The following is a 25131-nucleotide window of genomic DNA, read 5'->3' on the forward strand; positions in this document are numbered from 1 at the left end:
CATCAAAGCACAGTGCTTGTTTGGGGCCACAAATTTATATTACCTGGAACGTAAGAAGTAAAAAGGGTAAAAGGCAACAAAAGCAACTTGGGACAAGAAAGCCACGTAAGAGGTTTTGTCCTTATTCAGTAAGTGGTGGGATCTTATCTATTGAAGTTTCTGGAAGAGAGGAATGAGATGATCACCACAAAACTTTGGCTCTGATTTAAAGGATGGTCAAAACAATGGAGGTTCTAGAGGCAGGAAGACCATCTAGGAGTCTGATGAGATAGTCTGGGTGAGGGATGACAAAGATCTGAATCCCTCATGGTGGCCATGGGAATGGAAACCCAAGAGTTTTGAGATATGGTGATAATATTCTAACGTCTTTCAAATCTTCTGCTATACTCTATGTTTAAAGTGTGTGTGTGTGTTGGGGTAGCCTAGATGATCCATCTAACTTTGGGATTTTATGAAGACGCCTGGATTCCTAATACGTCAAAGTGATAAAACATCTGGGGCAAAAAAGATGCCTGTATAGTTCTGTACTTTTCTCCTGTGTTTATCATTCTTCCCTCCCCTTCCCTTCCTTTCTCCTTCCAGCTCTCCCCACCCATCATCAATAAGGAAGAAGAAAATGGGATTTAAAGGTAAAATATTATAATTCTATGATATGCAATAATCATAGGGCTTGGAGATGGAGGGCATGGATTCAAATTTTAGTTTTGTTATAAGTTGGATAGCCTTAAATAAATCTTTCAATACCTTTGACTCTCACTAGGTAAAATTAGGGGCAGCCCATTTCGCCCTCACCTGAAGGAGATTTTCAAACTACACAGGACCAACAGCTAAGAATCCTCTGGAATAAATGAACTCCAAGTTTCCTTCCAGATGCAAAGTATTATTGTTCTATAATTCTATTTTGCACAATTCTATAATTCTATTTTGCACAATTTCTCTCCTCATCCTACCCCGTTTACTTCCAGTTTTCAGCCACTGGAGATAGAGCCAACTTTCTGTGGCTTTTGAGGCTATCCTTCGGGGCCATCTTCCCATTGGAGACAAAAATAAAAAGCCAGTTATGCCAGGAGTCACACACTACGCATGACTCCAAACTGGAAAATGAAGTAAGTCTAGTCAGCTCCCGGGCCCTTGGCCGTCTGATTCTTGGGATTCATTTTCTACCTTAATTGTCAATGGATTCAGAATACCAAGTCCCATAGCCTTTCACGTTTCTAACCACATGGAAAATCTCTTGTGGTGGAAAAATATGGGGCCCTGTGGGCCCTAATGAAAAAAAGCAATTCAACAAATAATAGAGTTTTACTTCCTATCTTCCCCCTTTGAGACAGCTGGAAGTTTGTGAATCTGTACACAATAAAATTCTACAGTGAATCCCAACAGAAGATCGGAAACGAACCTAATTCTGTTTTACCAAAATGCAACATCAGGTTCAGACATGTCCCACCAACTCCCACATTTCTTCTAAACTCATCTCTAGAGCATAATAGCTCAAGACTGATGTTGAAAGTTCAAGCAAATTGCCCCCCAAGGGCCAATATCTGACACATACTAACACTGTTATCATTCAACAAGAGGCTGATTCCACAAGAAAATTCAGAGTTAAGCGTACAGAGCTTTATCATATCTGAAGTCATTTCTCAATTTTTAAGGATCAGTGAAAGGCAATACTAGATGTTCTCACTTAATCTTCACTCATTACTGAACAAGATACCTCGGGTCAGTTTCACAGCAGACAGAGAGGCAGGGTGTCTTGAAGTACAATGTAAGTGGATGACCTCTGAGCAATCTGATAGCTGGGCCTTTGTAAATGGCCTAAAATTATGATGCTTTCTCCATGTCTGCTGCTGCCCGCACGTGCACCATGAATCAAGGGACAATCACTTCATATGCCAGAGTGACAGCAGTGAATATTAATCACAAAGAAATGGAACAAACAGTGACTGTGCTCAATTTCTGAACAGCATACTACAAATGGAAATAATCCTGAAAGTTTTGAAGAGAAAACACCATGGTAACTCTTTTTCTTATTCTAACTGATGTTATTTGAATTATGGGAGGAACATACAAATGCAAAAATGAGATTTCTATTGTCCGAATAGATTTTTGTTTGGTGTGACTTTAAAATCGGATCTTTATTTATTTATTTTTTTGCGGTACGCGGGCCTCTCACTGCTGTAGCCTCTCCCGTTGAGGAGCACAGGCTCCGGACGCGCAGGCTCAGCGGCCATGGCTCACAGGCCCAGCCGTTCCGCGGAATGTGGGATCTTCCCGGACCGGGGCACGAACCCGTGTCCCCTGCATCGGCAGGTGGACTCTCAACCACTGCGCCACCAGGGAAGCCCTAAAATCGGATCTTTAAAATGTTTTCTCTTTACCCCAGGATAACGGTCTGTACTTGATGAGTAATAATTCAAAATCTAACATCCTGCCGCAGATGAACGGTGTCCACTTCTGCTGCCCACGCCTTTTTCTTCAGGCCAGAAGACTACATTTTGATACTGCTATTTGCTTCTTTACAGAATATTCTTTTGTGTATTATCTGTCACTTTCCTCCAAATATCAGTTTGTCAGGAGTTCAGCTGGAACTGTAGACCAGATTGTTTCTTTGGACATGATTAAGAATAGGAAATCAACGCCCTGTCAAGTGTCCAAGGGCTGCCAGACAGTGACGGTCTCGAATGAGTTATGAGGCATAGAGAACAGGTTAATGGGGTGAACTCTTTAATTTACACAGTGTCCTAAGGTAACTGACTTCTTAATATCTTTAACGGGATGCCAGAAAGAAGAAAAAAAGACCACAACCAAAACAAACCCATGTATTTCTGAATGCACACATTAAGGTAAATTTATAGACAATTGGATGGATACACCCAAAATTGAAGAGTGTGGTTACATCTGGGGAGGAGGGTGAGACTGAGTGCTGGTCAAGGGAGATATTAGTTCCCTCTTTCCTGTGTGACGTTTTTGGAGTAAGAATGTATTCCTGCACTACTGTCAAAATTAAAAATAAATAAAACATGTAACAATTTCATTAATCACTTAAAAACTGAGGCCAAAGCTGGATTGCACTCTGCACCAGGAACTGACATTCTTCCTTGAGTGCTGGGAGGAGAGCCCATGTCACCTCCTTTTGTCTCTTCTTACTTCTCCTCCTGCAGTTCTGGTGCGCTGTGCAGAAGGACTGCTCACACCTCCCACTGAAGCTAACATTGAGCCTCTCAAGGCATTCATGGCACTTCCTAACCCCCTTGTGAGCCACTTCACCCATGCCTCTCTGTTCAGAGGATACATATGAATAACTGGACCCTCAGGAGGTTCTGATTACTGACCCTGAATGTTTTTCTTTTAAATTAGTTAATCAATTAATTAATTATTTTGGGCTGTGCCGGGTCTTCGTTTCTGTGCGAGGGCCTTCTCTAGTTGCGGTGAAGGGGGGGGCAACTCTTCATCGCGGTGCGCGGGCCTCTCACTGTTGCGGCCTCTCTTGTTGCGGAGCACAGGCTCCAGACACGCAGGCTCAGTAGTTGTGGCTCACAGGCTTAGTTGCTCCGCGGCATGTGGGATCTCCCCAGACCAGGGCTTGAACCGTGCCCCCTGCATTGGCAGGCAGATTCTCAACCACTGCGCCATCAGTCCCTGAATGTTTTAAAGCATTTAAATAGCTAGGGAAAAAAATGGTAATGTTGCTCCCAAGCACCCCGTTCTGACTTGGACGGCACTTCCCAAAGGCCAAACAAAGAACTGTCCCAGAAAGACCTAAAAGATGAGGTAGATCAGCACGTGGAACCACTGGAATAAATGATATTTCCCAAACAACATACAGCTGATAGCACTTTATTATTTAATCATCTCAAAACATCTTTAAGACTTCTCTGGTGGTGCAGTGGTTAAGAATCCGCCTGCCAGTGCAGGGGACGTGAGTTTGATCCCTGGTCCGGGAAGATCCCACATACCGCGAAGCAGCTGAGCCTGTGCACCACAACTACTGAGCCTGCACTCTAGAGCCCGCGACCCACAACTACTTAGCCCGCACGCCGCAACTACCGAGCCCACGCGCCACAACTACTGAAGCCTGTGCACTCTAGGGCCCGTGTGCTGCAACTACTGAAGCCCGCGCGCCTAGAGCCTGTGCTCCACAACAAGAGAAGCCACCACAATGAGAAGCCTGCCCTTTGCAACGAAGAGCAGCCCCCGCTCGCTGCGACTAGAGAAAGCCTGCGTGCAGCAATGAAGACCCGATGCAGCCAAAAATAAATAAAAAAAACAGACACAAAAAAACAAACAAATCTTCACTCGTGTGTCAGATCTAAGGGCAGTGAAAGTGCCTTTGAATTAAGAGCCACACGATCTATAAGAACAATTATTTACTAGCATGATCTGGGGCAAATTAATTAGCCTTGATGTTCTTATTTACCAAACGGGGCATAATAACATCTACCATGCCTTTCTTACGGGGTTATTTGGAGGATCAGGTGTTTTGCAAATGGCCTGAAGGGTGATCAGAGGGAAGGGATATTTATTTTGCATCCTATATTTTCAAGGATGGATATAACGCTCCCTTCTTTTTACTCCTCCTCTTAGAAAATAGGTCGTCATCCAAGCTTTAATTTTCTAGATATGACACTTTGCTTGACATCTTCCTTAGTCTAATTTGAATCTTCTTGATTCTTCTCTGAATATATAAAAAAAACTAGCTGCGTTTTTTTAGAAATGTCAGTTTCCCAGAAAATCCTTTCAAATGTCTGCAATAAGAGCTCTCTTTATTTATTACAATGTTTTACACATAAAAGGACCCATAGTATTTTACAGGGCTTGTGGTTAACAGTACATGAGAACTAGGTAGGGGGCAGCCCGTCACACAATGAGAAGTTCCCTGGATCTGGAGGAAGAAGATTCCAGTGTTCACTTAGTTACTAACTAGCTATGTGCCCAGATGACAAATCACCCAACCTCCTTGAGTGTGCTTCTCTTCACCTATACAATGGGATAAAACTTCATAGGCTCATGGTAAGGGACAAATGAGATCAGTTTCGTACAAAACGGGCATGGCAATTTTAAAGAGTTTACAAATTTTAAGAGGAGCAGTGAAAAAAGGAATGTGTCTACCATGTGTTCTGTTCCAGTGACAGCCAACACGATCCCTATATGTTGCAGTGTTATCCCACACTGCATGAAAACAGATGGTATTTGTGTAGCTTGGAATCTTCAACCACAAACATCTGTTTCTGATCAAATCTATTCCTTCTGCCTAAACACCTTCCCTGGTTCCCACAATCTAGAATCAAGTTGAAGCTCTGTTGCCTACTGTTGTCTGACTTTAAGCTACCCTTCCATTAATAGACCCCATTTTGTAGTCAAAAGAAACAGCTTCTCGTGTACCTAATACTCCTTGAAATTTCCTACCTCATTGTTTATCCACCTCTTAGCACACTCTGTCCCATTTTTACATGTCATTTTACATGTCCTGGTCTTTAGGACTCAATCCAAATGCCACTTGCTTAACGATCCTTCTTTGAGTCCTGTAGTCTGAAGTATTCTCTCTGTTCTTTAAAATTCCACAGAATGTTGCCATTTTATCATTTCTACCTTTTAGTATTGTTATCTCTGCACGCAATGTATCTTCTCCATGACACTTGAAACTCCAGAGGAGAGAGAGAGAGAGAGAAGGCTGCATTGAGTGGATACAGATAAGAGATTATCAAAAGGAGACCCCAACTCCGTCTTTAGGAGACTGGGGACTTGAGATAAACAAGTAAAATCAGCAAACCGATGAAACTGCAAAGGAGAAGTGTCTAGTAATCGTTATGTAATTGTGTAGTTAAGTGCTTAAGTGCAAAAATATTTTGCAGGAATTCAAATTCACTACAGTCATACAGTTTCTACTGCTCTGTTTCACAGTAGTGTTCTGTGGAGTATAACCTAAAACATATAACATAATGGAGCCATTAAACCTGTGGAATTAATTGGTTGCAAATGTCTGTCAGGGTTTGCCACTTTCTAAGGAGAGCAGGGCTAAGAGAGGGGAACAGTGAGGACTTGTACCTGATTCCCTCTCCAGGGTCCCTCCCATCTCAAAACTATAATTGGCAATGTCAGGGACAGGACCACCTGGAGACAAGAGGCTGGGTTGGATGACCTCGACAACTTCATCCTAATCTAGACCCCCGGATATTTTTCTGGCTCTCCTGAGCTATCAGTAAGGATGTGTCAAAGGTATCATTTATTGGCTGTAAACAGACTCTTCAAAGGGTAAGCATGGAAATGAAAGAAAAGCAAGAGGCGTCCCCGGTGCTTCACACACCCTGAGGCATGACAGATTCTCAATCCATGGTTTAGCTAGCATTTCACTGGGTGATCCACGAAGCACCAGGCAAAAGCGTTCCATATCTTCTCCTACAACCCTATTTATTACGCATATCTGACAGCAGGAAATGATGCTATGTGCTCAAAAAGATTCCCTACCCCTCTATCCATCTTACACTTTAAGAAACTTTCTTTTTGTTACTGATTTCCATACACATCCACAGAGCTCCTTCCTGGAATCCTAAGAGGGTCTGCTCTCAGGTGAAAAGGAGCTCTGAGGGCTCTGTCCGGGGATAGTGGGAATAAATCTGGATCCCACACTTGCAGCAGAGGAGGGTGTTAAGGACAGACTGGTTCTTATCTCAGCTCCCCAGGCAAGAAAAATAATGGAATAGGAATCACATAATCACAGGGTTTCTTATATTTTTATCAATTGGAATATATTTATATTCTGCGTGTTTAAAAAAAAATAGAGAGAGAAAGATTTGATATGGCTTCATTCAGCAAACACTGTGCCAGGCTCAGATGCTTGGCTAGCCAACAGAATGCTTGGCTAGGCAACAGAAAGCATACTTCCTCTAAAGCTGCACCCTTTCTTGGTCTGAGGATAAGATTTTGGTTCTGAAATAGCTGAGAGAGACAGGGCTAAAATAACTTGCATTTCCTGATGTTTCGTTAAGTCTTCTTATTTCTTACTTGTGGATTTGTTGGTTGGGGAACTGGTCACCTTAGCTTCATCAGGAAGAAGCTAATATTCCCCTTGGTGAAAACAAGAGGTGATACCAGGCGATTGGCTGGAATCTGTGGCCAGTTCTATCCACGAAATGCCATCCATGCCTGTGTACACATGGCACTGAATTCCTTCTCCTCTACAAATGTACCTCCATCAACTCAAAAGAAGCCGACCTCTAAGTAACCCTGCCTGAGTACATTCTTTCTGCACTGAATATATTACTGTATACATATGCACCTGTCCTTTTGCACTGACTTTATGGGCTATGCATGGTATTATTTCCTGGGTATTTTGATACAATTTTCACAGGGAAAACAAATGGGTTTCTGGGGACATACGCAGAGCTCCATGAATTCAAATGCGAGATAAAGGAGATTGATTTATCCCCCTCATCCTAGCTGGCTCTTCTTACCTAGTTTCAACCTTTGTCCCTAGAATTGGAAAGGATTCTTTTTTTTTTTTTTTGACTTTGCAACTTTTATTTGTTCTTTCAGCTAGAAGAACAATCAAAACACATTAGTCAAAAAGATGTGGCTACATTAAAAAAACAAATTTATGGGCTTCCCTGGTGGCGCAGTGGTTGGGAGTCCGCCTGCCGATGCAGGGGACACAGGTTCGTGCCCCGGTCCGGGAGGATCCCACGTGCCGCAGAGCGGCTGGGCCCGTGAGCCATGGCCACTGAGCCTGCGCGTCTGGAGCCTGTGCTCCACAACGGGCGAGGACACAGCAGTGAGAGGTCCGCGTACCCCAAACAAAACAAAACAAAAAAACAAATTTATGACATCAATGGTAAGAATTACCTTTTTACTTTTGGTAATATGTTTCCTATTAGACTACTGTTTCCTAAATAAAATCATGCTATGAGTTCAGTGTTCCAGGAATAAAAGCTTAAAGAGAATAAGTACTACAGTTAGAGAATCTTTGAAATAGCTCCGACTAAAGGTATTATATTTATGGTAGGCTTTTCCCCTCAATGATACCTGTTGTAAATGCTTTTATTTATTTTTTACTCAAAGCAGTAATGGCGTGGCCTTTACAGTTTAAATAGTTAACCCCTGCATTCTTATAACATCAACTCTGATCTGTTTTCCTGGCTTTGCAAGATCAGGTATTATTGCTATGCCCAACTTTCCTCTTTCTGTCCCTTTTCCATCTTCTGCTGACCACATCTTTAGTATTTCTGTTGCCAAAACTGATATCTACATCTGTTACATTATCGTCATTTTCTTTATTTTGTTTTCAGGTTGGCTCTAAAAGTTGAAAGCCAATAACGAACATTTCCTTTATTATGACTCTAATGCACGGCGAGTGAACTAGAATTGCATTTCTTTCTCCTCAGTCATGATTGATCCCTGTGCCACTAGAAAGAGAAGGTCCCCAGGTTTGTGGTCAGATGAATCCCCTGATGCACTACCCATTCCCGTTCCAGGTTTTGCTACCTCTTAGTTGGTTCTGTGTTTGAATCATGCCTGGAAACGGTTCTTGAATTGGCTTTTTATCGGGTAGGTTCCCTGCCGGCTCAGCAGCACCACTCTTTCTACCGAGGTCACCTCCTCTGGAAAGCTCCCTGTGATGCCCCCCAGAAAACCTGCTTCATTTTCTCCCCTGCACGTAATACTTACTTTTCAAATGAGCCTTATCGCATTGTTTTGTTTTGTTTTCTGGTGATTGACCTTTTTCTTATCCCCCACTAGATTACAAACCCTTTAAAGGGAAGGAACACGCTTACCTACCTGTGTTCCTAGCGACTGGCACATAGGGGGTTCCCTCATATTTGTTACATTTAATTTGAAAATAAAACTCTAAAGATTATCTTGAAAATCTTTAAGGTTTTTCTTCAGTTGATGCAAAAGATGTGTTAGGGATATGGTTGGTTATTTCTTTAAGAAGACTGAATACATGAGCTTTCCTCAAAAACATTTAGACATCCAAGAAAGTGATCTTACAAAATGTATAGTATATGATATGTACAGAAAATGACCTCGAGGAAAATACTAAAAGTGATTATCTCTGGGAGATGAGGTTATAGGTCATTTTTCTAAATACTGCAATGTAATATGGTGAATATGTATTATTGATATAATGAAGATGATAAATAGTAGTCAGAAGACAGATATGAGGTCTTCCCATCAGTCTCCTTCTACTTGTTATGAATACTAACAATTGAAGCAGGACATTCAAAGATTAGTTCATCTAATTCCAATACTCTAAGCATGATGGGATGCTTAGAGATAACACTTTAATACAGAATTGACTGGTCCTAGGAAGGAAGTTATAAAGTGGCACAAACGTGACACAGTTTTGGCAGTTGAGATCCTTGAAGCTTATAAATTTGACATGGAATCCTCTCACTCCCACTTTTCTTCTCATCTTCAATTTCTTAAAACCTGAATTGCAGTGACTTGTGTACATGTTCATTGATTCTTCTGAATCAATGGGCTTCTAACTTTCTTGACTGCGTTTTACAGAAATAAAAACGTTCTACCTTGTGATTCAATGCACACACATATGCATTCTACTGAGAATGAATTTCGTGTGACAATATCCTCACTTTGTGGGAGGTGTTCTGATGCGTTCTGTTCTATGCTATCCTAAATAAATAAAAATGCTCTTACGAATCTACTAAGTTGATTTCATGACTCGAAATGTGAAAACCACTGTTTGAAACTCTAAGGACTTTGAGAACCAGTCTTTATTCATCTCTGTCTCATATGGTGCCTTCACACATAGAAGAAGGTCAAGAAATGTTGTTACATAAATATTTTTTCCTGAGTAAAAAGAATACTCTCTTGGACAGCACTACCCAAAAACCATCTTTTGATTTCTCTCCCTGTGCTTTGTGTGGTGCAGAGAACACAGTGGGAGCTGGACAGTCGCTTGCTGAATGGCCACAGAAATGTAGAAAAGATTCATGCTTTAATGTCTTCATTGAAGGAAGGAATAGGAAAAAATAAAAAGGGAAGAAAGGCAGAGCTATCTCTGTTCATTTTCAAACAAAAGGCATAGGAATGAGCTGGCATGGAGAATCCAGGAAGACTGAAGATCTGCCGAGTTTCATGTTGGCCCACGAGAGCTCCAATGTGATTTATATTTTATCATTGCTAGACAAAACATGTTAAATCAAAATGGCAATTAAAGGTGAAAGGGTAATTCTCCCTTGATCCCCAGCCCTACCACCTGAATCTTCACCAGATATGGCCTCTCACGTCTCCAAGTAATGAAAGCAAACTAAATTTGCCAGGAACCAAAGCTTGCCCCTATATTCATTTGCTTTTCCTATAGCATTGACTTTAAATACACAATCGTGTGTACATGTTAAACTTTAGCCTAAATAGATTATTTTAAGAACCTTTCCCTAATGGATCTTATTCAAGCTATACGCAACGAGTGTCATTGAGAACTTGCTCCCTATCAGGCATAGTGCTAGACAGCATGAAAGGTAAGTGAAACCTGACCAGATCTCAGCCTACTTGGTGCAGGCAGCCATGTACACAGTAAGCTTTGCTATGGTATTTCAAGCATCAGACCGTAGATCTGAGTAAAGAGCTGTGTACACACAGAAAGAAAGTCTCCTGTTATGCCGAGAGTGAGAGGTAGAGTCCAGGGGGAGGACTTAACAGAGGAGGTGACATTTGAGCAGGTCTTTAAAGATGGAATGGGAATTTCCAGAAGTCGAAGGGTAAGGGGCATTCAGGTTACAGGGGACTATATGAACTTGGCTGCCAGAAGCAGGTAGGTCTAGGATGCTTTAGGGATTGCTAAGTGGCTGGGTGTTTCTGTTGCTTAAAGGTTTATGGCACAAGTTGAACAGGAAGAAGCTGATATCCAGTTGAGAAAAAAACTCGAGTATCATGCTAGGCAGACGGGTATTTACCGCGCATTTAAACATGTACCACTGTGTTTATTCTTTAATTGCTGAGTGTGTGCAAAGCTTGTCCTCCTCAGTGTTTGTGATGTGGAATTATATAGCTGGGAGGAAACTCACGTTATTTACCCCCAAACCACTAATTTTATACATGACGAAACAGCAATATAAGTCATTTGGTTCAAAGGGTCTTTTCCCAAGGACTGGAGAAAATTCAGCCCATTTGCATATAGATAGAAAACAACCTTCCTGCTGCTGTTGTATAGACTGGCACTTAGTCAAAAAGAAAAACAGCTCACTGTTTACTTAAATTGAGCAGGAAGGAAGTGCAGGAGCAGGTGGGTGGACCCGATAATCTCACTATTCAGGGCACAGAGGAATTTAGTGTAAAGGTAGCTTTGAATTTGGACACCTTCCAAGGGAACTGAGCTACAGAAGTACCAGGAGGACTCGGTAATGAGGCAGTTTTATGCCGAAAGTAATCACAAGGCAGAGCCTCTGGACCCCACCAGGGTGTCTTTTAATTCAGTTACGAACAGCACACATAGAAGGTCTTCCCCTCCTTCGGGATTTAAAAGAAAATTCTCCCTAGTTAGTGAATAGGAATTCCTCGGCTGGTAACAAGAAATGTGGGGGTAGAGGCCGCTCCGTGAATAATAGCCTGAGTCTAAGTGCATTGGCCTCCTTTGACGGGTGGAGACAATGGGTCTTGTCTCGACCTCCTCTGGGATGTAGATCATAAGATGCTGTGACCCCAGAAGAGGCTCTGAGAAGTCAATGCCTGAGGGATTCTGAGAAAGCTCTCCTCTCAGGGGCTAGTTCTCGATTTCCATGGACATTAAATTCTGGCTTGTGGGGCCCCATCTTAAGCACAGGCCATATTCATCCGAGTGACAGGACAGGCCTGGGTGTCTTTGTATGAGCAACCAAAGCCTGCTGAGAAAGATCTCATCCCGAAGGAGGACAGAGTCAAGGTAATTAGCTCAGTCCAAGGAAAAAGTTTCACTTTCAAGGGGAGGGACTGAGTCATTGAATTCTGGCTCAGTCCCAGCCCCATGGCACAAGGAAGGTGGACCCCAAATCAGGTCAATATGAAAGCAGAGTGCACTAACTCTCTGGGAGCATTAAGCCACAAGGCTTTGTAGCTTATGCAATTGTGCCCTGCACAACAGACCCAGTGGCAGTGTCCCTGTTGCTCAAGAAGGCCAGGGTGCCCTCTTAGCATATGCTCTAATAAGGAATAGATCCAGTGGAGGGTTTCTAAATGTCCCAGAATGAAGACAAATGCTAGGGATTTTTGCAAAGGAAAAAAATAATTCAAAGATGAACAAGGAGGCACGGAAATCCAGATGTCCTCATAGGCAGCACAGACACCAATAATCATTTGCTTTTCACATGATGTGGCAGCTTTTGTCTCCGTTTGACAAAATTATAATTGAAGAACAAGAATAGGACAAAAGGTAATCGGCTGGCAACTAACCCATGGAAAAGCAGTTTCCTCCAGAAATCAGGAGGCTGGCACTACAACGGAGGGACCACACAGATTCACATGCAGCAGTTTTCTCTAAGATTTTACCACAAAATGTTAAGTGGAACGTTCTGTCCTAGACCACAAGCAGGTAGAGTGAATTTTTTCCCTCATTTCCATAAAGGTCATGAGCAAAAAAAATGAGCATGACAGCTGAGGCAAAAACGTAATGCCGTAAATACACAGAGAAAACATATCACATAAAGAATGCTATCGCCCATTTGCTTTGGGGGAAGGATGCTTCTAAGACGAGAGAAAAGTCTAGCTACTCAAAAAGTCTTACGCTTATTCCTGATAAAATATAAAAATATTGCTTTCAATCTGTACTGCTGATTTCATCACATGGTACTTAGTAAATTACGTCCCCGGAATGCTGCTGGCAAAGAGCGTGCCCCATCCCACAGGTGGGCTTTCGCTCCAGGTCAGGGCACCTCCAGACCTCACCTTTGCTTCTGGACTTCTGACTTAATTTTCAGAGAATGGATATTTGCTAGGCTAACTTTGTAATGATAAATTATCCCCTTCCTTGGAACTCTCAACAGTTTTATAATCTCTGTGATACTCCTTCTATATTGGAGACAAAATTGTGGAGGATGAGTTCTCATTTTTCTGCTCAAATCTGTTAAAATTGCCAGAACGCTTACCACCATAGTCAGGAATAGCAACATATTTTAAAAATTCATATACAGGCTTCCCTGGTGGCGCAGTGGTTGAGAGTCCGCCTGTCGATGCAGGGGACGCGGGTTCGTGCCTCGGTCCGGGAAGATCCCACATGCCGCGGAGCGGCTGGGCCCGTGAGCCATGGCCGCTGAGCCTGTGTGTCCGGAGCCTGTGCTCCACAACGGGAGAGGCCACAACAGTGAGAGGCCCGCGTATCCAAAAAAAAAAAAAAATTCATATACAAAGAAAAACGGTTCCTTCAGGTATTCTGCTAGTGTATCTGTTCCCTCAAGTCGGTCAAGAGGGTATTTATACAGCGCTTGATGCCAAAAGGCTTTCTTGAAGGAGTGAACCTCAGAGACCAGCAGCCTCCTGCACCCTTTCCTGGTGCATCCAGAACCTGGGGTGTAACCACGCCTGAACTGCACCCTTCAAATAAATCGCTCACGGGGAATGCAAGGATTACAGATGGAAGGAAGGCTTAGAAAGTATCTGATTCAGTATCTTCCATTTAGAGTTGAGAAAATGCAGAGATTAACCAAGTCCTCCAACAGTCTCTGGCCACTACGTAGTGTTTTGGGACCAAGCCGCTTATTCTGACTCCTGGTCCAGGAGCTATGCTGCTTTTACCCACCTCTCTGGGTGGCAGGTGATGGAAAAGGAAATACGGCAACATTGTAGAGCTCTGACTTTCTTAAATGTGCTTTTAGAATACAAAGCCCGCATTCAAAAAACAACACCAAACACAAAGAAAGACAATTGAGAAAAACTCCTCATGAAATGAACAGGGGAATTTTCTGTCTCCCCAGTCAGCTGGTACTAGATGTTCTGAAGTGGAGACAGAGGAGACACCAAACGAAAACACAGTAGTTTCAGGGTGGTGAGAGGCTACAGAGTGGTCCTGTGGAGATCACGTGCTGGCAGTGCCCACCCCTCAGGGACGTCATCTGTCCCCCATTGCCCACATGAGTCACCATATATGGCCTCATTTTCTTAGAAGCAACTCTCATCCAAGCGTGGTCCACTGACACATTTCATTTCTGACTCTTGTGGACATCATGTTAAATATTACATACGCTGCTTTAAATTAAGCACGTTTTGACTGAGGGTGAAGGATAAAGAATGTAATGTATTTTCCAGCACTTTACATACATTATCTCTTTTAAACCTTACAACCACCTCAAGAAGTACATATTTTAATTTATGTGACAGATGTAGGACTAGAAACTCAGAATCTCCCCAAATACATGGAGCCCATAAATAAGCAGGATGGGATTAACTGAGTTCTTTCTGATTTGAAAATTCATGGTATTTTAAAAGGCACATTTCACAGTCTGTCTTAAGTCACAGTTCCAGGGCATGGGTATCATTTTACCATTAAAAAGAATTCTTGGAAGGAGACACAGAGATTTTAAATATTAAGCTTTTTTCAAATTCTTTAAAAGGAAGGGTACAGTATTTGAGCAGGGTGAAGGAATGATAATTATCAAGAAGTCCTATTCAGCTTGTCCATGTGTCAGGCAATGCCCCGAGTACCTATCAGACATGAATTTATTTGATCCTCAATCCTGTGAGGGAAGTACTGTTGTTATCTTCTTTTTAGAGATGAGCAAACTGAACACAGAGAGGTTGAATAATTTGCTCAAGATCACACAGCTAGTAAGCGGCAGAGCTGGGTTTGAAATCCATGAGGTCAGGCTCTACGGTTCCTGCTTTAACCATTCTGTTGGCTGCCATTCTCAGTCCTCCCCAACCTGCATGCAGACAAGGCAGGTTGGAGAGTTTTAAGGAAGGCTGGTATGAGAAGAAACACCAAAGACTGATATACTGAAATTGATTTGAAAATAAATGCTTCTTAAATATGGAAAGTAAAACACTATACTAGATAGCAGGTATTTTTGAACCTCAGTGTCGCTGGAGTAACTCTTGACCTCAATGGAAACTAAGCTAATCAAGTTTGAAAGTTCTAGAATTCCTTGGTGAGCAGAAAAAGGAAGAGAGAAAAAAAGAGAGAGGGAGAGAAAGGAAAGAGGGAGGGAGGGAGGGAAGGAAGGAAAGAAGGAAGGAAGGAAGGAAGGAAGGAAGAAAGAGGGGAGAGAGAGAGAGAGAGAGAAAGAAAGAAAGAAAGAAAGAAAGAAAGAAAGAAAGAGAAAGAAAGAAAGAAAGAAAGAAAGAAAGAAAGAAAGAAAGAAAGAAAGAAGAACTTAAGCTAGGCTTTAGAGCAACAGTTGCCATACCTTCTGGTAGAAGAGTCACACAGATTCTCAGAGGCAGCAATTTTCCTTACCTTATAATTAAAGAAGTTGAGGCTCAGAGAGGCCAAGATTCCCGCTGCTGAAATTAGATTTAGAACTGCTAGTTCCACACACAACTACAGTTAAACAATCCAATTCGCCACACAGATTCATTTCTTTCACAAAAGGATAGAAATAAGTTCAAACCAAAACAGACAACAACAAAAACAAAAGCAAGCTGACATAAAGGACATTTCAAGAAAGCAAGTCTCTGCATACCTGTCACCGGAAATCACACTTATCTTGCCCCATGGAATCTACACCAGCATCTATTACCCTTAGTACCTCCAGCCCATCAGCAGGTCCCTGTAGCTCCACTTCAAATATGTCCAGAATCTTAGTCCAAGCCATGATCAACTCACACAACAGCCTCCTGAGTTGTCTGCTTCTTCCATCTTGGGCCTCCTACCATCCATTATATTGACAGCAGCCAGAGGGGCACTCGTAAAACATAAAACATCTCACTCCTTAGCATAAAATCCCTCCAATCTTTTCCTATTGCTTAGAGCAAAATCCAAACCCATGTTACAGCTCCCAGTTACCTTGTTGAATTTCTCTTACCCACTGCCATACAGCCTCTACGCTGCTCCATGAACACTCCAAACATGCTCCCACCTCAGGGCCTTTGTGTCACCTGTCCTCTTTCCTGAACTAGTCGATTCCCAGAGAGCAGCATCACGTCATTCAGTTCTTTACTCAAATGTCATTGCATCAGAACCCACTCCTCGCTACACTAAATAAGCCATCTTCTTCATGCTATGCCCTCTGGAACCATTTTCCTTCACGACAATTGTTGCCCCATAACATTATGTGTGTGTATGTGTATGTGTTTGTTTTTTCTAATGGAAACACAAGCTCCATGAGAGCAGGGACTTTAATTCATCACTGCATCCTTTGTGTCTAGAACAATGCCTGAAACATAATAGATGCTTAATAAAAATGTGTTTGATGAGGAATGAATAATTTATGATCATAAAAGTAAATCTGAAATGCAAAGAGAAAATTAAATTATCTCCCACAGATTCTAAAAGAATTACATGATGCACTTTATAATGTTTTCTTATTTAAAGCACATTAAAATTATCTTAGCATTTACTACTTAGGTACCATAAAAATCTTTGCAGTTCAATGTGATATACTGCCGAAAATTTATGGACAATTGAGGTTTTACTGTTAGGTGGAAATTATGTTGAACTTTTTAGTGGGTTAAATTTGTACTTAAAGATTTTTCTTATTCTCTATGTATAGCAAAATTTATGATGGCTACTAGGTTTATGCAATCACTTAGGGACAATAATATGAGAAACAGCTAATATTTATTGAGGTACGCTATTATAGGCTCTGGTCTAAACCTTTTACCTGTTCTAATTCATTTAATCCTTAAAAAAAATCTCTGAGGTAGGAACTATTACTACCTCCAATTTACCAATGAGGACCCTGAAATAAAGCATCCTAATGGAGGCCACAGGGCTCATGAGCAGTGGAGCCAGGGTCCAAATGACAATGTCCTCACGCTTCTATTTAGTCATCATTTTTAATTTAAAAAACACCTTTTATTTAGCTACAGTGTATCAGGCATCGAGTTAAGTAGCAAGGATGCAACACAATGATGTAACCCCTACTGTCACACGGAACAGGGGAGCGGACAGGATGCCAGGCTGCCCGAGAGGCCAAGCCCCCCTGGGGTGATGGGAACAGGGATGCTTCACTGGGCACAGAGGTAATCCCTTCTCCATTGTAATTTCCGTATTAATGGTGGGGTCATTAAGCACCTTGGAGTGATTCAGCTTCTCCCTCTTCGTTCCCTAGAGTCTTCTACTGAACGCAGAGAAGAAAGGGGCTATTTCAGTAATAAGTTGCCTAAGCCTTGCTGTTTGGTTCTGTGGGTGGCCTTGAATCTGTAACTTTGCAGTGTGCCACTCTCGCTGCACTTCAGCCAGGTTTTTCTTGACATCTGAAGAGGCAGTGTCTCTAGAGAGTATATTTTTGTATTCCTCCATATGCTGCTTTTTGTCTCCTCACATATATTGCCAATAAAACTTGCGAGTTCCACCACAGGCCAGCTCTGCAACTTGCGTTTAGTGTTGGTCCGGGAAGAAATATATTATTATTATTTCCATTGGTTCATGTCTTTCCCTCTATTGTGGAAATGCGATTTTCTTGCATTTTCCCCTCAATATATTGATGCACTTTCTCTCATCTGATTTCACTCATCTTTTTTTTTTTTTTTGATGTAGACTGTTTTTAAAGTCTTCATTGAATTTGCTACAATAGTGCTTCTGTTTTATGTTTTGGTTTTTGGCCGTGAGGCATGTGGGATCTTAGCTCCCTGACCAGAAATCGAACCTGCACCCCCTGCACTGGAAGGCACAGTCTTAACCACTGGACCTCCAGGGAAGTCCCTTCACTTGTGTACCTTATATGTCTCACAGGTTTCTTTTATTGATGACGGTACTTGCTTCCGCCCTGTTTCAAAAATCTATTTAATAAAGTGTCCTGCTTCTGTATTTATCTCAAAGCTTTTCGACTGATTACTTTACCTGATTCTTTTCATCTTTCCAATGCTGTGGATTAACGTAATTTTTTTTTTTTTCTTGTTTGGTTCTTTGCCACAGTCCTCTCCCTAATATCTGCTCCATTGACCTTGGTTTAATCAGACTATGACTGTTGCATGACACTGGAACCAGAGGAAGGACTGACATGCTTTGATGCTGAAGAAGTTTCTCTCTGTCTCAGGTGGTGTCATTTTGCAATCATATTTATTATGTCTATCGAGCATATTTATCTTATGTTTTCAGTGTCTAGAGAACATTACAAATGACATCAGCATTATAAGATAGCAAAAGGGTCCCATTCACAAAGGAGTGGGGTGGGGGAATGAGCACGAGTGATTTTTAAAAACACATTTTAAAATTATGATAAAATCCATCCTCAGCAATTTTTAAGTGTACATATAGTTCGGTGGTATTAAGTACCTTCCCACTGTCGGGCAACCATCATCCATCGCAAGAACTCTTTCCATCTTGCAAAACTAAACTCTGTACCCATGAAACAATAACTCTCTGCTCCCACTCTCCCTGGCACCTGACAACCAACTACCATTTTACTTCCTCTATGAGTTTGACTCCTCCAGGTCCCTTATGTTAGTGGAATCATAAAGTATTTGCCCTTTGGTGACTGACTTATTTCACACAGCATAATGTCCTCAAAGTTCACCCACAATGCAGCATGCAACAGAATTCCCTTCCTTTTTGAGGCTGAGTAATATCCACTGTGTGGATACACCACATTTTGTTTTTCCATTCATCTGTCCATGGACACTTAGGGTGCTTCTTCCGTTTGAGTCCTGTGACCAAGGCTGCCATGAACGTGGGTGTGCAAGTATCTCTTCAGAGTGTGGGCAATTTTAAAAGGCTTAAAGTCACAGAGAAACACAGATATAGGATGAGAACGGTGCACAAGCGCTTAAGTTTACCGTGGAAAGCATTTAACGTCAGATGGGAGCTCTGCAGAAGAGGGAACTGTTGAGTGGCACTTTCAAGGTAGCAAGAGTTTGGAAGCAGTACTCAGGGAGGGCACTTGGCCTATTAGTATTGTGCACAGAATAATCATAAACGTTGAGAAATGAGTGACGCGGGGTGAAATGTGGGTGGGGCAGTGTCTAGGCTAGAACATACAGTACTGGCCAGAATGAATGAGGAAAATGCTATGCAATTGATATAAAACATTAAACATCATGATTTCCATGTTTCTGCAAAGAAATCATGACAATGAGAAAGTGAGTTTCTTAGAACTGAAGAGCTATGCACTGGACTGTACGTCCCTTGAGGGCAGGCCCAGCCCACAACTGTGATCCAATGCCCAGCAAACAGTACTTGCACTGGCACCCAGGGGCACTCAGTAAACATCTGTCAAATACATGTATAAGTGATCTCCTCTAGGCACCTCATGCTCATACAACTGCAAAAGATGCTTGTTGCTGATGAAGATGGGCTAAAAGAGAATGCCGTTGTGGCTGGTTTTATCTGGAGGAATTAGGGCTGGCTGGCATAGCTCTAAGAAATAACAAAGGTATTGGATCTGAAACATGTTAAGAAGGAAGAATCTGTGAGACAAAAATGCTAGAACTCATTGGCTAGGATTTTGTTTAGATCTATTGTCAATACCCAAATGTGTTAGTTTGTTCTAAGTTACTTTAACTTTCTATAACCAATGGGTATTTTAACAAGGTGTTAATTTCTTTCCCTCTGCCCTGAGTGTGTTCTCAATCACTACCTTTCTTTTGCAAGGCTCGCCTGTAGTCAATATTTTCTTATTAAGATACTTGCCATCCCAAAGGATACAGAAGCAGAAACAGACTCACAGACATAGAAAACAAACTTATGGTTACCAAAAGGGAAAGGGGTTGGGGAGGCATAAATTAGGAGTTTGGGATTAACAGATACAAACTACTCTGTATAAAATAGATAAGATAAAAAACAAGGTCCTACTGTATAGCACAGGGAACTATATTCAATATCCTGTAATAACCATAATGGAAAAGAATATGAAAAAAGAATTTTATATATATATATATTTGAATCACTTTGCTGTACACCTGAAACTAACACAACATTGTGAATCACCTATACTTCAGTTAAAAAAAAAAAGGAACACAAACATGATTCTAATTAATGGATATGCTTATGTTGTTACATTAGACTAGTCTATCTTTACTTCTTCCAGGGTGGAAAAAAAAGAAACAATGCATTCACTAATTATCTTCTGTTTATACACAAACAGTAGAGGTTTTAGTTTTTTCCCCTAAGTGTGATTACGTGCCAGCAATAAGCGGACGTGACTGGCGCTGCACTAGAACTGAATGCTGGGATTTGATGGTTTTACGTGTTAAGCCAGGGAAGAAAATTTAGTCTACACTTCCATGTTGGAAACGCCCTGGCTGAAGGGACTGGGTCCACCTTGTGTATTCTCGGGTCCTAAATGGAACATGATAAATACGTTTGCTGACTATTTCTAGCACATATCATCCTCAACATGGTGTTACTGGTAATGAAATGATAAGGTTTTCCAATCCTAGACTCAGGATATAACACAAATGTTTTACAGACTCGAGGTTGCCAAGGGGGAGAGGGGTGGGGGAGGGATGGACTGGAAGTTTGGGATTAGCAGATGCAAACTAGGATATATGATATGGATAAACAACAAGGCCCTACTGTATAGCACGGGGAACTATATTCAAGATCTTGTAATACACTATAATGGAAAAGAATATGAAGAGGAATATATACATGTATAACTGAATCACTTTGCTGTACAGAAGAAATTAATACAACATGGTAAATCAACTATACGTCAGTAAAATATATTTTAAAAAAACACTACCAAACGTAAGGTAGACAGCTAGTGGGAAGCAGCCGCATGGCACAGGGAGATCAGCTCGGTGCTTTGTGACCGCCTGGAGGGGTGCGATAGGGAGGGTGGGAGGGAGGGAGACGCAAGAGGGAAGAGATAGGGGAACATATGTATGTGTATAACTGATTCACTTTGTTATAAAGCAGAAACTAACACACCATTGTAAAGCAATTGTACTCCAATAAAGATGTAAAAAAACCCCCAAAAAACAAAAAAAACAGATGTTTTAGACTATAAAGATTAAAGATAGTTAATAAATATGCCATGAGAAACTGCAGTGAAATGAGGCATCGCCAGCGTGGGCTGAAGGCACCAACCCTGGTCTGGCCTTCCGTGTCCGGGTAGCAGACAGCCACGCACGTGCCGAGGAGGCACCGGCCCAGGCACACAGGGGCCCCTCCAGCTACTCTCAACATTTATTATTCGGGAGCTGTGTTCTTTAGGTGTTTGTGGAAGGTCAGCGTCTAATCTGGTTCCGCCCACAGCTGCACAGTTATAGTTTTCTTCACCGCATTTGCCCTCGTTTAGTATCATTTGACATTCTCTCTGCTTGGCAGTTTTCTCTTTAATTCCTTTTGGAAAACTATTTTTTCCCTAGTTTGTCATTTTACTTAAAAAATGTGTTCTGGAGTTGTCTGCTTTTTCTGTCTTTCCTATTTGAAACACCTCCCATAAACTGCTTACTTATGAGAAAAATAATTCATTTTATCAGCATCATAAAGTGATACCTATTTTTTGAACGGTTTCTTAAAGAAGACCCGGACTCATTAGTAAGTTATTTCATGGGGAATGTTCTGAGCAATCAATGATATTCTCTTGACGATACTGACTTGAGGTTGCGAGGGAAGGGAGCAGGGACAAAGGCATAATGGTCCACTTGTTGGAAACACAGAATGCACAGAAGTGAGCGAAAGCCAGGCTCTGCCTTGGGCATCACGTAAGTGGCCTTCCTGGAACGAGGCTAGGGGAATTTGTCACCATCTGCTTGTCAACTTTCTTGGGAGCATTAGCTATCATCCTGCTTAAAGGGATCAGGCATGACCACGTGGTACCTGGAGGCCTTTTCTGGCTCTATTATTCCATAAGGCTGTTGGTTTTTACATTCCTAGCTTGAATGTCATTATGTCACTGATTCTAAGCCTCAGTTTCTGGAGGGGTATCACCTTATCTGCCTCCTTCATCAAGTTTTCTTAAAAATTATTAAACATAATGTAGGACACAGTGCTTTGAAATTAGATTATGTACAATGACAATGATCCCACTTTGGCATAAATCTGTGATAAACTTTCCACCATTGGTTTGTAACATTTCACTCTCAAACTTCTGAGTACCTGACTAAACCAATCTTTCTGATATTAACTTCTCACCCTCCTCCTTATTATTATTGTTATTTTAATTATTATTTTTTTGAGACCAGAGTTCTAGTCTATTTCTTTGCCACTTTATAACTGTGGGGAAACTACAGCTGTTGGGTTTGGTTCTCCATGCATGTCCTTTTTTTCTTTTTCATTGATTTTTTTTTTTTTCACTGTTTCATTGCTACTCTGGGTACCTATGTTACTCAGGTAATGATGCAAACAGTGCAAATTTCCTAGGCTCCTCAAAGACACAACTGAATGAAAAACATTTCCACGTCTCATTTTTCAGCAATGGTGTTAGCGTTCAGAACACAAGTTTCACTCCTATTGATTATTTATACATATTTTTTTGCCTCGCACGTTTGGGTAAACGTGGGGATAGATAATAGGAATCTTTGTTTACTAAGGTTATATAATAATTAACTTAAGTATAACTATAAAGTTACCTTCCTGGATTGATATTGAAAAGGAAGATCTGGGTCTCAGTCTAAACTTTTTCTTCTGTGTTGGCAATTTTTCTAGTTGCAAAAGTTATTTGAAGAAGTACTCACTGCGTTTCTGGAGAATAACGATTCTTCTATGTACTCACATTTCATGCTGGGTAAATTATCATCACTGTACACCCACCTTTACATGTGTCGAAACAGATTCTGGTTAAACAAATGCACAGTCCCTGGAAAGTAGCCAAAAGCGTTTCTCCTGCAGTTCCCGGTACTCCTCTTAGTTAGCCTTGTGTTAGTTTTCTATCCTGTTTTACAAACACAAATACAAGTTATAAGACACTGTTCGGGAATCCCAGCATCAGAATTAAGTCATGTGTATTGTTAGTTGGTTATAAAAGAGCAATTATTATTATTATCATTTTTTTAACTTCTTTATTGGAGTAGAATTGCTTTACAGTGGTGTGTTAGTTTCTGCTTTAGAATCTTTGCTGGGACGAAGAGCAATTATTAATACTTAATTGTGTTGGTGACGGTGTCATAATTTTTGAACGGCATTATAATGTAGTGGGTTAGATTTCCATCCAGAAATACTTCCATTAATGTTTCTCCTCATTACTTTGCGAATGTTCAAAGTGCAGTTTTAGAAAACTGTATTCTGATTTTGGAATTTAAAGATTCTGTTCTTAGCCTTCAATAAAGCAGTTTCAAATCTGCCCCTTTTGCATTCCACAAGGAAGTGAGTCCTGGTGTGCATGTCGAGGGCACATCGACACGTGCCCTCGACATGTCTGGGAGACAGCACGCATAAGGCCTGGGGCCCATCCGCACCCCTCTGCCCTTCATCACTGACACTCCCTTGGCTCCTGGCTCTTGGTTTCTATTTCCCGCCCAGCACCAGGTAGGGCGGAATGGAAGTGAGTGTCATCAGAACGTGCACCAGAATCTGGGAATATCTTGATAACTGATGTGAGTGGAGAGTCGCTTCAAGACCAGCAAGGACTCCAAGTAAAGGCATCAGAGGGCCTCCACTGCCCTGTTTCCTTGGAGACAGATCAGATCGCTCCACATACTAAAGTAGATTAACTGGGGTAGAGGATGGGACTGGCTGTTGCTCTTTAGATCAAGCAGAGATCAGTGTGTATGTGACTGATTACAGACCCTAACCACAGTGTCACTGAAAGAGGTGGCCGACTTTATCCTACACGATGGACACACCTTAAAGTAAATAAGGCGCCTTGAATTTTAACAACAGCTGAACTACAGATGCTCTCCTCTGACTTGAGAGCGCCACCTAACCTATTACGTCAGAACATGCAGCTCTTTCTGCTGTTCTCCTCCTTGGATGGTCTGCAGGCACATCAGAAGACAGAAATAGGGCTTCCCTGGTGGCGCAGTGGTTGGGATTCCGCCTGCCGACGCAGGGGACACGGGTTCGTGCCCCGGTCTGGGAAGATCCCATATGCCGCGGAGCGGCTGGGCCCGTGAGCCATGGCCGCTGAGCCTGTGCGTCTGGATGACTGTGCTCTGCAACTGGAGAGGCCACAACAGTGAAAGACCCGCATACCGCAAAAAAAAAAAAAAAAAAAAAAAAAGGAGACAGAAATAAGCCCACAACAATCACCAGGGGTCGTGACGTTTCTAGTTTGCCTTCAGTTTAACGATGCAAGAGAATGTAAGGAGAGAAGAGAAGAAATCTCATTCAATGCCTCTGTTGTGTGAGTCCCTAATGAACAATATACACATCTAGCTGTGGCCATTTTAAAATGGCTATAGCTTTTTTTTTTTTTTTTTTTTTTGGCGGTACACGGGCCTCTCACTGTTGTGGCCTCTCCCGTTGCAGAACACAGGCTCCGGTCACGCAGGCTCAGCGGCCATGGCTCACGGGCCCAGCCGCTCCGCGGCATGTGGCATCTTCCCGGACCGGGGCACGAACCCGCGTCCCCTGCATCGGCAGGTGGATTCTCAACCATTGCGCCACCAGGGAAGCCCGGCTATAGCTTTAGTGTGAGATTGTTTAAAGAAATACAAAATTGCCCCTGAAATGTAAAGCAGAAAAAGCACAATTTTTGGCCACTTGTTTTGCTGTCGCTCTTGAAGATCTGTGAGGTATCTTCCTATTTACTGTGCTGTAGAACTACTGGTTCTTCTGGGCTTGGGGATTCAAAATGGATTATCTGAACACCCCGGAGGTCTTGCCCACCTGATGAACATGGGGTGTGGCCTCGCCCGTGTCCTGGATGCCCCATGAACACAGGGGCAGGTAGCTGTCTCTGGGGAAGCCCCTGAGACTGTGTCTAGAAATGAACTGTGAAAAGGATGTGGACCAGGGTCAGAGGGGAGTAGGGGACCCCAGATCAGTCACACAGCCTCTTCATTTGTGAGAACCAGAGGATGACTGGCAGGGCAAAACAGCTCTTAGACACCTCTAGCCTGCTCTGCACTTCAGGCTTTACTGTAAACAGCACATTAACAGGATGAAGGTATTCTGATTTAGCAGCCTGACGTATGTCAGAGCTCATGGTAACAGGGCTT

The 25131-nt window shown here is 42.1% G+C and overlaps 1 protein-coding gene across 6 annotated transcripts in view; it reads right to left on the reverse strand.

Annotated features, from left to right (window-relative positions):
• Positions 1-25131, reverse strand: part of CHRM3 (cholinergic receptor muscarinic 3) — a 538512-nt gene that overhangs the window by 90353 nt on the left and 423028 nt on the right. For 5 of the 6 annotated variants that reach the window (XR_009559345.2, XM_060286381.1, XM_060286377.1 and 2 more), the window contains one exon: positions 22784-22904. The exons of the other annotated variant lie outside the window; for it this stretch is intronic. The gene's annotated coding sequence lies outside the window, so the exon portion shown is untranslated. The remainder of the gene's footprint in view (positions 1-22783; positions 22905-25131) is intronic. 6 annotated transcript variants of the gene reach the window in all.

The sequence above is a fragment of the Globicephala melas genome, chromosome 16 (assembly GCF_963455315.2).
Source record: "Globicephala melas chromosome 16, mGloMel1.2, whole genome shotgun sequence".
Lineage (NCBI taxonomy): Eukaryota > Metazoa > Chordata > Mammalia > Artiodactyla > Delphinidae > Globicephala > Globicephala melas.